Here is a 15,593-nt window from a genome sequence, read left to right as displayed (position 1 = left end):
GACCCTACTTTAAATTCCAAAAATGATGTTAAATCTGAAATGGAGCATACAGAATGAGGAAAGCTTATTTCAAGGTTTTATTATATAGCATAACAGCAGCAAGAACTTCTGTTACATGGCCTCTAAGGAACATGATACACTTGATTTTGGGAAGGGGAAAAAAAAAAAGGAATTAAAGAGGTTCATGATGCCCCCTACCATTAAATACTTAGATTATCCTTCCACATTGAAAAACCAAAAAGAGGACCATAAATTAGGAGGACAAGTGATCTCTGGCCACATAAATGAAGCCTCGAGTGTGATCCTGTAAACTTAATGTATAGAATAAACGCATCCACATTTACTGAAAAAGGAACAAGTGCCTGTGGTGGTTTACCATCCACATAACAACAAAAACATAGCAGCAATTGAGATTAAGAGCAAACCCGGATCCTTTGTGTTCTTTAAATCACTTCACATACATCACGGATAGTAACGCGGTAGTTTTTATTGTGTGCCAGTTATGATTTCAGTACAGACACTTTATTAAGTGATTATTAACACTTTATTACCTTTACTAATCCCTTTTGTTTCCATTTTGGAAATAGCAGCAGAAAGGACAATCTATACAGCCAGCAGCAGCAACATTTACACATGGACAAACTGGCTATCTTGGGCTCAAAGTCTGAAAATAATTCATGGCCTCAGCACTTGTAACCACCCCATCCACCACATAAGTATCCGTAATACCTTCATCTCCTGCCTTTAAAATTATCCTTTTTCACACAGCTGTCTGAAAATATTACCTATCTTACTAAGCAAAACACACGGCAAGTCAAAGCACAACATCTCCCTGGCATGTACTCGCTTTGTCCAAAAGCCATCCGTAACTGACAGACATGAGATTCCTAGTTACACAAAGCAAATACATACACATACTGCACTCATTAAAATTATGATACAGCCTTTAACTGTATTAGTCCCATACTACATGCTCCCAGAGCTACCTGGCGGAATGAGCCGGCAGAACATGCCGGCTTCATGGACATCTAGTTAAATACTTCAGCGTAGGGTCTAAGGCCTTATTTACTGCATGCTACTCAAATCTGGTTCTCAAGACTGCATTTTAATGTTTTCATGAACTTTCCAATAATGCTTACAAATACTGTGACCAAGCACTTCACAAGGATTAAGAAAATATCTTTATCCTTCTGATATTACTCCCATTTTACACAGACTTAAGACATTAAAATACATTAAAGCCAAAAGTTTCTATAAACTTTTTATATTCAGATTAAGTCAACTAAACGTGTTTTTTTCCCCATTATGCTCTGCCCTGTACTATGGAGTCCTTTGTATGATCAGAGCAGAACACCCAGTGTCTGCAGAGTGACTTATGAGTATTCAGCATTTCTCTACATCACAACATAGGAGCGTTCATTAGAAATACAGAAAACAAAGTGTGGCAAAGATAGTGCTTAAGTATAATTTGCCTTTTTTTTTTTTTCTTTTTGCTATTCCCTTTTCCATCTATTAAACACTTTCTAATTTATGCAAATAGTGAAACTGTATTCCAACAAACAACTGTATTAGCATCATAAAATACTTTATATGTACCCCCCCACACTGTAGAGCCTCCCTTCTATTTCTTTCTTTCTTTCTAACGCTAATATTTTTCAATCTCAGTCTCTTTGTTCAGCCACCCCCATCTCCACATTTATTCTACATATTCTGCGAAAATCTGCATTTTGCGCCTTCTGTTTAAATCCAGTTGCTGCTTCCTCCGTGCTGCACGACAGTAGAGCTGGTAGGAAAGAGGAACTGGTTATGGGGAGTACAGAGGGGGAATTCTCTGTGCTCTTCTTATTGTCCAAAATCATACCAGGGAGGAATGCAGAAGCCCTAGCCTTCAAACTGTACAGAAATCCCATTTAGCTCGGGCTGAAGTATATTCACTGCAGGGGTGATCTTTTTAGATCTGTACTAAATGCTAATTTGACCGACACTGAGCAGATTATTCACAGGGTTGATAAGAAGTATATCCTTGGCAGAAACATCATACTATACCACATCTCAACTTTTTACAAAGCAGCGCTATCGCACATTAGATTTTTTTTTTCTATTTTATTGTGAACATAAGAATATATTTTTTGCCCAATTTTTAGAAAAGACTGAATCGTGTTGGCAGAACCCTTCACTCCCTCCACAGCACCCAAAAAGTCAGCCTGGGATAGACACCTACCATGGGAAATTTCAACCCAAATAATTAAAATTTGGCAAGTAATAACCAACTGAAATGAGGAGTATGTCATAGTAAGCATCAGGTAACATAATAATAGGTGGTGCTTCTGCCCCACCTAAAGTTCTTTTGGCTCCTTCATAGAAAATCTTCACGTAAACAGTCTTTCATAATAACTGGTTAACAGCAGCAGTTTGTATTCCATATACCTGTATGTTCTTACTGCTTTTCGAGAGTAGAGTTTCTCACACTTATCCAAGATGAGGGCATTTTAATTGAAATATTGTCCCATGGTTACCATTTTATCCCCATAACAACATCACCAATTACTTACTTTAAAAAAATGCATTAGAAAAGTAATTTAATCTTTGTTTCTCCTAATGAAATTTGCCAGAGAAAAACAAAGGGAAAATCAGCACTGCACAACCAGCCAGCTCTCCGTGGAACAGCACCAACCTACAAGTCTCAAACTCAAACACACTTTGCAGAAAAATACAATATTCATATTCTAAAAGCTGGTTTAAACATCATTATCCACAACTTTTAAAACTATAAACTACTTGTGGCAGAACCTCTCTTTTAAACGCTTGAACAACAGAACATGGCCTTTTCCCGAGTGTCTCTGCGCACTTCATATTATAATGTTTAGTAATAATTTTGATCCCCCCAAGAAAGTGAACACCATTAACCTTAAGGACTTACACAGTCGTGCAATTACTAAATACTTTTCTCCTCTGAGTCATAAGATATTGCCAAAAGTCCTTGTTTGAGAAATGCCTGCTACATGATATACAGGTACACCTGTCTATAGGTAGCTATGCATCTGTCACCTAATTTTGAAAATGCCAAGCAAGTACAAAACTCTGTTCCCAAGGAATGCAAAGGGAAGTCAAAGAAGATTCCCAAGCATCACTTCCAACACAAAACACATTATCAGGATATTTACAAATGTATGTCACAAGTTTAAATGCAACACATCACGAAGTTTTCCATGATGCTCATTGAATTTGCCACTCATACAGCACTGTCTTCAGAGAGGACTTGACCACAGTTCATTTGCCAAAGTTCACCAATTTAATCAGTCTCAGAGTCAGAATCAAAATTAGCAGTTTCTAACTTCCAGTCTTGTGCTCAATTCACAGCTTCCTCTAATATAGCTGTACTTGGATTTCAGCAATAAAAGTATTTTTAAAATTAGGAAATTATTTCCCCTTTTGGAAAACCCCATGTAAACTCCAAAGCGCAATGGTTCAATCCGTTTTCTCTTCTTAACAGGGATATTGTAGTGATGCTGAAACAGCCTTTCCTCAAATGTCAAATTTTCATTTTCATACAAGAACTTTCTCCACTCTTGACACGTCCCAGTATTGCAAAGCAGCATACCCCTATGACTAGGAGACCTATCTGAAGAACACAGCTTTGATCACCAGTGCAAATGCAGATGCTACAGGTAGGTATCACAGTTTTACAGTTGGATGAAAAAAAAAAAACCTAACCCTAAGTTAAATTTCTGTTTGAGATGCCAAATACGAATCACTCTTTCAATCCATTCAAGAGGCAAAAGAATGTAAAATTCCTCATGCTGAGTACCAGTTACATTGCACGGTTATAGTGCACAGTTCACAAACTGAACACTGAAATAAGCCAGAAAATTGTGACACAACACAGGAAAATTTTCTTTCAATATACCTCAGTCTTCATTGCAGCATTATAATGAACTTAAATTTATTATAGTAGTGAATAATACCGTGACTGAGTTTTTTGTTACGCATTTATACAGCGCTTAGCACAAAAGGGTCCTACCATAACAGATTTAATAACACAATCATGCCACCCACAGATACTCCAAACACATCTTTCCCAAAACTATACCTATTATGTAACTGTGTATGATATTTTTGTGTGCTGTTTTGAAGGTTCAAAGCAATAACTAACCTCCACCACTAAAAATTGCTATCTTTATTGTAAATAACCTTTGAAATTAATTTTTACATGACTGTGCTTCAAATAGTTTGACATAATGCAGCTAAGCCTGATTTGGGGAGTTGTCTTCTAACTGTATTTTAATTATATTAACCCTTCTGCATCTGGATAATGCTTTTATAACGTCCCTGTTTCCTCTCCTCAAATGCATAAACATGATACAAGCAGAAGGTTCAATTTTTAGCCCTCTCCTGAGAGCAGAATACGGATTGCCAACTTCTCCTCACAGAGCAAACCCTATGGGCAACACGGTAACTTGTATCCAAACCACCACAAGTTTCCCAGTGGCATTCACCCTACTCATTCCTTTTGAAATGAACATTAGAGATTCAGTCACGTATTTTAAACCCCACTCAAAGAACAGACATCAGCAGGAATGAGTAACGATCCTACTGTGGTTAACGGCATAATTCTGACAAAACTTCGGAAGAAGAAAAGCAGAGTCTAGCCTAGCCAAACAAATATAAACAAAACTACAGCCAAGTAATGTCAGTCATTTCAAACGACAAAACAAATGTCCTGCACCATTCCAAATGTGTGAGTGTCTTAAGATATGGCCAGAGTACAGTTACCTCAAAACCATTAGCACAAACAACTATAATCAAAAACATCCTTCAATAAAATACCCACAGCACTCGGCTACAACACTGCCTTAGCGCAGATTCAGATGTATGCTAAAAACACATTCCCCTTAACGACCTACCTGTGCAGACAATGAGAAAAGCCCCAAATTCTGGCTCCCGAGATGGCAGAGGATCAGATGCACAGCAGCTATCATGGCTGGTCAACAGTACTGGGGAATCCCAGCTAGCCGATGGGGAATTTAGTCGAGAGCACCGAAGGAACATTACTTGGGAACAGAAGCATGCTGCTTGTCCCCGTCCCCACAAAATTATCCCAGGACAAAATGAAATTATCACGTACAAAAATACAGATTATCTTACGTTATATAAGAAGATATATAAGGAAGAAGCATTATCTTATATGCTGCCAAAACCACTATGCTTTTCATTTGTGGCATTCTCCATTTATTATGTCCACAAACATTTGCTACTAAATATTTTCCAGCATATTAAACACTCGTGCCGCATTACTAACAACCAAGATTCTCAAAAACAACTCTTGTTGTGTTATGTATTTCCCTCTTGCCATGGGGTCTGAAGGGCTCTGAAAGATCTTCTAAGCATATTTAAGCAGAGTAATTTTTAGTGTTTTGATGCATACAGTATTTTTGCTATATATAACTGTGAAAAACCCCCAACCTATGAAATTCACAGACCGAAAGACCATTTCTAAATAACACTTACCCTAGCTACCATAAAACCAGCTCAAATGAATCCACACACTGCTCACATTTCTACCCCTCACTTCCTGCCACTCCAACATTCAAAATTTCATACCTAACATAATTCTACTATTCTTTTTCTTTGCCTGTTTAGTCATTACAGCTCTGAGAATCATTAGCCTTTCTACTGCTTACAAACAGGAGAGATCAGGAAATGTATTTCCCCAGACCACATATAAGCCAAAGATTGAAAACATCCACCTCAGTCGCATCATTCTTCATGCAAGTGGTACTTCCTGAGACTAACAGAAACAAATCACGTGGCAGTTTACAGTAACATCTCCGACACATCTCTTTACGTAAAATCTCTTACAAAAACTTTTGCTATCAACTCAGCAGCACTGTGTACCTACTGCTTTTTGGAAAAGCTATATAGTTCAGTGTTGTTAATTCTAACTTGCCTTCTTGCTAACGTTTGACAAAGACTCCATGCCACCTTGAAAATTTGACAGTTTGTACTCATTCAGAAGTAGGATGGGGCCATAGTAACCACTCAAACTTCTTAGTCATGAGAAGGAACTTCTCAGTGTAGTAAGATTACATTTAAGAAGGAAAAAGATTGAAATCCACGATTCCTTATCCGGCTTCCCTGTCATAAGTCTGCAATTTGGTATTTTGGAGGACTCTGAGAAAAGACTGCATAAATAACCACTGCATTTCTATTAAATTTATGACAAAGAATTCACATATAAAATTGTAAAGAAATATTTGGATATTATAGCCACATTAAGTATCCTTTAACTTCAACTAGCAGTGCAATGGAAATGCAAGAGAAAAGCAAATTCTCATCCATGGGTAATTACGATCTCCCCGCTTAAATTCCTAAGCACTTCTTTTCCTACAGTAATATTCACTTTTCTGTGTTTCTCAGGCATGAGTGATTGCTTCTGGTTGAAGCCTCATGTTGTAAACACTTGTGTGAAGACAACATGAAAGCTGAGTAAGCAAGACTGGTTTTGAATAAGGAATTTGAGTTACGTATCAACACCACCATAATAAAATCACCAGAAGCTGGCCTATTTCTGTAGGGCGGTCTGACCTTGCGGACTCCTAAGTTCACGACCTATAAAGTTTAGTTAATTTCTCCCCTACACACCCCAAACAAATACTAGGAGAAAACCAGTGTTTACTTCCACAGTCAAAATCTCCAGAAGAAAAAGCATTCCTTCTTTTTCTTTATTCCATACCAATGCAGTGTGCAAACTTCTGAAAAAGCAGTCTCTTTTCTAATATTCTCTCTTTTCTTCCTTGCTGAAAAAAGAATGGCAATCACAGAAGTCTACCAAAGGGAGTAAGAAATCAAACATATAAAGTATGTCTTTAAATGTATATCATTGATATACATAAACACAAGTGCTGACTACTGCCAAAGGCCACAGAAGAAATGGCAAGACAAACAAGAACAAAAAAGGAAGGGCTTGTTTGTTCTGATCATCTAACCCATAATACTTCCATTTAAAGGGGAAAAATACATATACCACGTAGTGATAACGGGATCTTGCCTTAGGACCTCGACAAAAGAAGTGAGAAATGATTAAACAGCTATGATAGGCGAGCAGGAGGGAAGACTGGGAATACAAAATTTGCTATTTTCTCCCATGACGAGCCGCTAGCAAAGAGGAACACTGGGGATCTGCTTCCATGAAAAAGCCTAGGAAAAAAGTAAGGACAGGATTCACGTTTACTAGGACTCTTGGCCTCATGATCCCCAAGGCAGGGGCAATGCCAGCTGTCCAACAACTCTGTCCCTAAGCTAGAGCAGAATGACCCCATCCTTCCTTCTCATTCTCCAAGCCAGCTCCCATGGCTTTCCCTAGTTATTCAGGCTGTACACAGGGGACAGGATTTAAATTATTACAAAAGACTTTTCTAATTTGGACTTCACTTCTGCTACCAGACCTATCTAGGTACCACTGACCTCAAGAGGTAATGCCAGTGAGGTGAAAGATTCGAGGGCTTTCAACTAATAATCTGAATTGCTCTAGCAATTGCTTCTGCCATTACTAAAATGAAACCACCTAGAATAAAGTGCAGTACCAAGTGGAAGATGGCAGTAAACAGCAAAAAAAAAGAAAAAGAAAAAATAAAACACACTGAAAGTCAGAAAGAAAATCCAGCTATAATTGTAAAGGGGATTTTAGTAACAAAAACAATTGCCAACGTTGGAGAAAAATATTTCACCAGACTACTAAATTAACAGAGTTGGAAAACATTAGTAATACTATTGCCTAGCTCATATATAGCCTCTTTCATCCACAGGCATCAAGACTCTTCACAGGTTGGTTAAGATTCACTATTCCTATTTTAAATTCCTTCAAAAGGAAGCATAAACAGGTGATGTGCATCAGGCTGTCCAGATCTCTCAAGCACTAGGCCTGTACCCTATCCGCTTGGAAATACTACCTCTTCAAACCTTCTAGACACTGTTACTTAGGTTTTTCGAGATGGGAATTTCTCCATGAAAGCTAACCTTTGAGCAGATGTTCTCTCCAAACTACAGCCCTTCTCCTGCAACCAGATCTCCTAATACAGATCCCAAAGCCCAGGAGCAACTTCTCTGAAACCAATGAGATTTCACAAAGGGAAAGGACCCCCCATGACAGATCAAGGTGCAGAACCGGGACAAATTACAGTTTAAGGTGCTGCTTCCACATCTCCCTTTAATTTTTAGTCTGTTTAGGAGAAACAAAAACAACCCAAAAAAACCCCAACAAAACCAGCTATTACAACCTTTCAAGTCCTAAACCATCACTTTAGTAAGTCTCTTTCACAGAAAAGTTCATCTGGCTCACTTAAAAGGCACAGTGTCCATATGAATTAAAGGAGGGGAAATATTCCATACGTTTCGTAAGTCAAAAAAATTGACGGAGGTGAGGAGTGATAATAGAAATGTCATTTCAGCTGGGGGAAAAAAAAAAAAATTCTGCTTTCATCACAAATTACAAAGAAAACTCAATTTTATCAGTAATAACACATAAAATGTTGCTTCACTTACCAATAAAGAAAAACTGTTCTGCTAATTAAAGTTCAACAAAAAAAGCTTAACTTGGCTTTCCCCACTCACAATTTCTGCGCTGTAAAAGCTAAGCCTAAAAAAGTCTGATTCATCTAAGAGCGAATCCCTCGGTTTGCATCCCGAGGCGGGGGAGGGAACATGGTGGTCACTCGTACACTCTCCCCTCACCTACGCTTAACACCTGCACGTTCAAAATGAGCTCCTCACTGCAGAGGACCAGCAGGCTGCCCAGCATCCCCAGACTGTCCCAAGCAAACAAGCTTTGCCCTTTAAAAAAACCCAGAGTTTCCATTCACAATCTGCTATGACTCAAAAGTATTGAAACAATTGAATTTAAAACACATTATTTTAAAACCTCCCCGTTCTACCACTCAGTCTTGGAAAATAATGCAACCTTGCCAAGTATCACTTACTTTAATTTGGTTGTATTTTCATTTTTACAGAGGAATGTGTCTTTTCTTAAAATAAATAAATGGGGGGGGGGTATTTTATGCTTTGCCTTGTTTCAATTACACTATTTATTAAGAACAACAACATTAGAAGACCCCCAACAATTCAAGCCATCCCAACAAGACTAGCCATGATGCACTCATCTGTCAACGGGGATATTCATTTTTAGGATATTTTTGTGTCTTACAGCTGTATCATTTCATTTCTTCAATGAAAAGCGAAATACATTATGTAATGTTAAAACTTCATCTCAAGCTCACTGTACCCCGATAATGCAAAAATCCTATTAACCTTGTTACCCCTCACTCATTTTGTCATTGATTGGAAAGTGATCCTGCAACTGTTTCCCTGCAGTTATTTCTTAATTTCCATCAATGATATGTTTAATCATAGTACTATAATCAAACAACAACAGTTTGCCCAACAATGCATTGAAGCCAAACAACTTCACTCACTTGGACATCAGTAGAAGGACATGACCCAGCCCAGGAGCTTGGGGATTTGCCCTAAAAATATATGTGTGTACAGTCTCTGCTGGGAGGACTGCATCACAACCCGCAGTATAAACTCTCCTATTTCCAGTTTTACAACAGTTGCATTGTACAAAAGGCGATGTCAGGATCTGTGTTAGACCTCCCAACTTCCAGCCACTCGGCCCTGACAAAGCCTTCCTGCAGAAAACAAAAATATAAGCTTATCTGCCGAGCCTTCGTTGCTCTGAGGGTTAATTTTACAACAGCTGTTAAATTCTTTCAATTTATTTTTCCATCCTTCAACAAACCCTACCTAAAGCATTTTTTTTTTTAACTTCTATTTTATTATTGTTATTTCCTGGCCGTCGCCAGCCGTTCCCTCCCGCCCCGCCCGCTACAAAAACAAAGCTGACTCCCACCCCTCTACATCCCCCTCCTTCCTCCCTGGCCGAGCACCCCCGGAGCCAGGGGAAGCCGGGGTTGTGCAAGGCATCTCCGGCTCTCCAGGCTGGCCCCTCCGCCTGCCCCCGCCGCGCCGGGCGCAGGGCCGCCCCGGCCCGCCCGCCGCCGGCTGCGGGCCCCCGGGAGAGCGCGGCAGCCCGCGGGGCTCCGGCCGAGCCTGCCCGTAAACAGCCCCCGAGCGCCCGCCGCGGCAGGCCCCTCCGCAGACACAGGGCCCTCTCCAGCCGGCACCGCTCAGCCTCCGGCCCGGCCGCCAGCCCCCGCTCGGCCGCCCGGCCGGCTGCGGGGCACCCAGGGTCCCCCGAGGCCTCCCCGGAGCCCTCTCCAGCCGGGCCCGGCCGCCCTCGGCCCCCGCGGGGGGCGAATGGGGAAGTCCTGACTTACCTGTCATTACTTTCTACGCCATCTTGGATCCACTTGTCAACGTCCCCACAAAGCATTGTGGGAAAGCCCTCCCCCGCCCTCCTCCCGGCCCGGCGGCCAGCGGGGGAAGGCGGAGGGGCGGCGGGGCGGCGGGGCGCTGCGGGCGGGACGGGGACGGGGACGGGGACGGGGACGGGGACGGGGACCGGCACCGGCACCGGCACCCGGACCCGCGGCCCCCCCCGCGGCACTGCCGAGGGAGGCGGCGGCGGCTGGCGGAGGGCAGCCCCGGGCTCCGGCCCGCAGCTCTCCCCTCACGCAGCGGCTGGAGGGGGCACTGCCGCGCCGCTCAGGCTGGAAACCGGCAACCTCGGGGTTTTTTTCCTTGAGGTTTTTTTTTAATCTTTTTTTTTTTTTTTTTTTTTCCCCCGCCCCCTCCCCTTTCCCGGGACTCGCGTCAGTGCCTCTGCCCGCAGGCAGCGAGCGCGGGGCGCGGAGCGTGAGGCGCGGAGCGTGAGGCGCGAGGCGCGGGGCGTGAGGCGCGAGGCGCGGGGCGTGAGGCGCGCACACGGGCGGGGGGGCCGGCGGTGAGCTGCCGCACTCCTTCCACCTGAGCTGAAAATGTTGGGGTTTTCCTCGCGGTTAGTCTACCGTTGTCGTGGGTTTGGGGTTTTGGGGGGTTTTGGTTTTGTTTTGTTTTGTTTTTTTTTAAAGTTACAGCCCCTAAACTTGGAGAAAGCTGCCCCCGTGAGCGAAGGCTGCAGCCGGGCGATGGAACAGCTCACCTCGTACCTCGCGTGTTAAAAACCCCGGCTGCTTTTGCCGCAGGACTGTTGGCGATGCCTTTCTGCCTGTGCGTGAATCCCAGAAACTGCTCTGCGTAACAGTTTTATTTTCACGGAGTAATCTTCCCTGTTGGCTGCCTTTTCAGAATGTTTGGCCATCGGTTCTCCATGCCTACGCCGTGTGCAGGCTGGCTTTTTCAAGGCGTTACGGGCTCGGCTGCCATGGATGGGTGCCCCTCGCAGTGCATCAGCCGTCGTGCTTTAGGGCAAAGTGGACAAGAAATTGGGGGAAAGCAGCTCGCTTAATAAAGTTTATCACCAAAACAGGATTCCAGTGTTTTTTAAAAAGTTCTACTTTAATTAAAATAATTATAAGATCCAGATCATTTTAGTATTGGATTTTCCTAAATACATTTATATTTAAATTTGCATTAACGCCTCCTAACTCTTTGAAGAATAACCACCAGCCAAGCCTCTGATGCATTGCCACTGCAAGAAGATACTTGTGCCCAAGAATATTTTCAATATTCATCAGTAACGCGTTTATAAAAGAGAGAGCTCCTTGCAAAAATGTAAATGCAGAAGGAAATAAATTTAAAGGAATCCTTTGCATTTGCAGCCTCAGACTTAAATCAGTCCACTTTTTAATTCAACTTTTTAATTACGGTTGGGAGTACAGTTCACTGTTTTGGTGCCCGACCAGAGGCCTTGCCAGAGGGGAGCGCAGTTGGTCCCAGCCTCATCCCAGGAGCCGCCATTTCGGGACAGGCCCAGCCCCATGGAGCCTGCCGTGGGCCGGCTCTGCAGGTCCCCGGCTTCCTGCCTCGGACACCGTCCCCAGCGAGCGTAAAGGGCGCGCTGTGACTCTTCGTTCTGGTTTCTGTGGCCACCGTGCAAGGAACGGGGCAGTTACGGTGAATCAGATAAAGGTGAAACCGTGTTTAGCATCTAACTTTGTGTCTCATCCAGTCCAGGCTGTTGAAGCGGAATTAGTCCTTTTATTTTGGAGGTTGGTTGTGTTTGGTTCCTAGTGAGCTTTTGTATTACTGATAAATTTTGCTGTTACAAAACGCAAGGAAGGTTTTCTTTAAAATGATAATTTAAAAGAAAAAAACAGCAGTGGAAAATATAATGAGTTTTATATGTGTGTGCATGTCTAAAAATATGCATATATCCTCTGGAGTTCAGTTTGGGGTGAGACAAATCTGGGTTTATTTTTCACATAAGCTGTCATTAACTTTTGAGTCCATTAGTTCTGACGATAGGTCTTTATACTGTGCTAGGAAAAAAATTGTGTGGCTAGTGACTGAGTTATACAGGGAAGGATTTGTTCGATGACAGATACCATTTCTATTGCTATCTGTCTCTGTTGTTTTAAAGTTCCTAGACTGAAGGTACTGAAAGGCAGACTGCTGTAGAAAGATGGCAACTCGGCACTGTAGGAGCAGCGCAGAAAGGAGCTGGGGAAAAGACTGGCGGCAGGGGAATCCCCCATCTCGGGAAAAAGGGCTGTGTGTAAAACACAATATGGAGACTGAGCCCTTACACCCACTGCTGTTTATGATCTTCTCACTTGAATTAAACCTCTTAGCCCCCATATGAAGTAAGTTTTACTGTGTTTTGTAGACTGGTTAATTTGCATAAACCCTAAGTGGACATGCCAGAGGCTACAGAGGGAGCCAGCAGTTCTCAGATGGGGCTGGCTGCCAAGCACTATTTTGTTCAAGTACTGCCACTGAGCCTGCAAGATTGGAATAACTGTGTTATTTCCTTGTGGTGCTTCCTCCAAGCTCTTTCATAGTTTTTTTTTTTACCAGATAGAAGGGCGAGGACTGTTGGTCCAAAACAAATTTGGGCTCCAAGCAGTCATTAGCCTTGGAAATTCTGCTCAAAAATTCTGCTCAAAGTGCAAATCGTACAGCAAATGGCCTAAATGATGAGATTCCAAATCCAAAGGGCCTTAATATAACTGAACCTTGGTTTCAGAGCCTCTTCCATTGTAACAGCACAGAAGGCAGAGTATGCCACTAGCAACCAGTTACACACTACATGGAAAGAGAGAGACTTCTTGTGGCTTTTATTGACATGTTTCAATACAGTATTAAAGGATAATTTAAGGAAATAAGCTTATAATATTAGCTGCTAGTGTGGGAGGGACTCCATGAGATGTCTCTCTCTCTCCTTGATGTGTATTACTCCAGTGGAAGCTGCAATTTTGGCTTCCAACCTCTGCAATCAAACACATCATTCACAACTCCACAGGCAGCGCTGACAAGGCAGGGCTTCACTCAGCATGGGCTGGGCACAGAAACAGATGTGTTACGTGCTGACTACTGGCTTGCATTTTCACAATTGTCCAGGCTTCCTAAGTTCCTGGAATCCCCATGTGCTATGCTCACTGATGGGATTTCATGACGAGAGGAGAGCTCACAGTACTAAGGTTCTGCTGAGGAATGTGGGGTTTTTGCACTGACTGCAGCACGCTCTCTTTTCTTCTGCCCAAGGAGACCAGGAGCAGCTGGTCACATGGAGTATAGGAGCAGAAGAAAAGCCAACAGTGTTATGTTGCAAATGTAAGAAATGCCAAAGGCACAATGAGGAGGCATGAGATAGGAACGAAACCAATTAATCTCTGCTCAGCCTCATGAGACTTGACAGGACTCAGATCCTCAAAAGCCCAACAGTCATATTTCTAGGGACTCATGGTAAGATTAAAACAAAACAAAAAAAAAAAGCAAAAGAAACCCCTCTGACGAGTGCAGCAATACCAAATTCAATTCTACTTTTACATTTTTTAAGATTTCAAAACCTTCCAGATCTGAAACTTGCAATTTCCTGCTGCAAGTTTAGAAAGCCCAACCTCCCAGGGACCGTAACTGCAAGGAAGCCCTGTGCAGAAGGCACTAACCCATCCAGTCTCCCTACCCTTAAGTCAGGATTCTGTAAATTACGACTGTTCACAGGGCTTCTCCCTATTCTGTGAAGCTAGGAGCCATGCCCAGGTCCTTGGAGAATCTAGGCTCCTTGCCAAAAACCAGGAGTTTGAAAACCTGGGGCCACTCAGGGCTGCTAGGCACCCTGCCATGAAGCTGAGATCTGAGCAGAGCTCTGAAAGGTGTGGCACAAATTCTGGAAGAGTTGGGAACTCTGAAACCCTCACTTGCTTCGGGGCTAATGGAGAGCTGGTAGCCAAAAGCCCTAGAGTCCTGGCTCGCCCATGAGCTGCACACTTGGAATCACAGCTAGAGCTCGGTTTCTACATTTTCAAAACAAAACTATTTTAATTGTTTCAAACTTACACTGCTGCTTTTTTTCCTTTCTCCTCAGACTTGTGCTTTCATGGGAAATTCAGAAAATCAATTTCTATTCTAAGATAAAGTTCACTCCTGTTTCTGGGAACTGGCATTTCTTGAATTCCAATACGGAAAACATGATTTTCAGTCAGCTCCACTCATGATGTCTAACTTCAGAATACAGGAAAAAACATTACAATTAACATGTAAAATGGAATAATAATGGAATACATTCAGCACCGAACTGCCTCCCTGACCCTGCAGCCTAAACCCCAGCAGGCATCTTGAGCAGTTTTCACCTCTGAGAAACAAAACAACAGGATGCCTTTCTCAACAGAAGTTCCAGACTGATTGCAGTAATAGCAGCAATGTTTTTATTGTCTTAGCATGCTGGACCTTTATAAATATTTGAACTCCCTCAGAAGCAGCAATCATGGGAAACTAACAGAAGTTAAGTGGTTTACCCTCTGCCACAAACAAGTCAGTGGTAGACCTGAGGTTAGATAGCAACAGTAATTCTTAGTCTTACTAAACAATAAAGCAAACTGTTTCTAGGCAGCCATTAATGTCTGATTATTAGGCTGATGAGTAGCAAGTTTTGATTTTCTAGCATGGAAATTCCCCTGGAATTCCTCCAGGGTCCTGTAATGAACAGATGATCTCAACTTTAATCTTACTTCATAATTATCCAAGGATAACATTTCTTCAACATGGACTCTTTAAACACATAAAATTTCTAGAGCAAGTAATATTCAAACAAAATCATTTTTCCTTTGATCCACAAAATGAGAGTGTTGAGAAGCAACCAGCAGTAAGGGGATGTTGAGGGTACATTGAGAAGATGGGAACTACAAAGTTCAGATTAATGTGATGGTTTGATCCCACATTGTCAAGATCAAAGATCTTTAATCTCAGTGCATTTTTTTTAAGAAGCCGGCACACCTTTATGTTGACCTTTAAATTGCTCATGGAGGAGTTGTAGCTGACATATGTCTGCATTCTTGAGATGGACTAGCACCAAAAATTTACAGCTTGTCTTTTTTCCTAGCAACCTGAACATGGCAACATTTTCCAGAGAGACTCAAGATACACTCCTTTCATTTTCATTAATAGTAGTCTGCCACCAAAAAAAAAAAAACCCAACCAACCCAAAAACACCAACCCAAACCCACCTCCAGGCTAAATGAATAGATTCTTTTCCACTC

General features: G+C 42.2%; 1 protein-coding gene across 3 annotated transcripts in view; it reads right to left on the bottom strand.

Annotated features, from left to right (window-relative positions):
• The window catches only part of HELZ (helicase with zinc finger), a 96,327-nt gene that overhangs the window by 78,814 nt on the left and 1,920 nt on the right, over positions 1-15,593 (bottom strand). For 2 of the 3 annotated variants that reach the window (XM_075719816.1, XM_075719817.1), the window contains exon 1: positions 10,332-10,348. The exons of the other annotated variant lie outside the window; for it this stretch is intronic. The gene's annotated coding sequence lies outside the window, so the exon portion shown is untranslated. Of the gene's footprint in view, positions 1-10,331; positions 10,349-15,593 lie in introns of those variants that run through there. 3 annotated transcript variants of the gene reach the window in all.

This window comes from Pelecanus crispus, chromosome 12, assembly GCF_030463565.1.
Source record: "Pelecanus crispus isolate bPelCri1 chromosome 12, bPelCri1.pri, whole genome shotgun sequence".
Lineage (NCBI taxonomy): Eukaryota > Metazoa > Chordata > Aves > Pelecaniformes > Pelecanidae > Pelecanus > Pelecanus crispus.
This window is presented reverse-complemented; position numbering and strand designations above follow the sequence as displayed.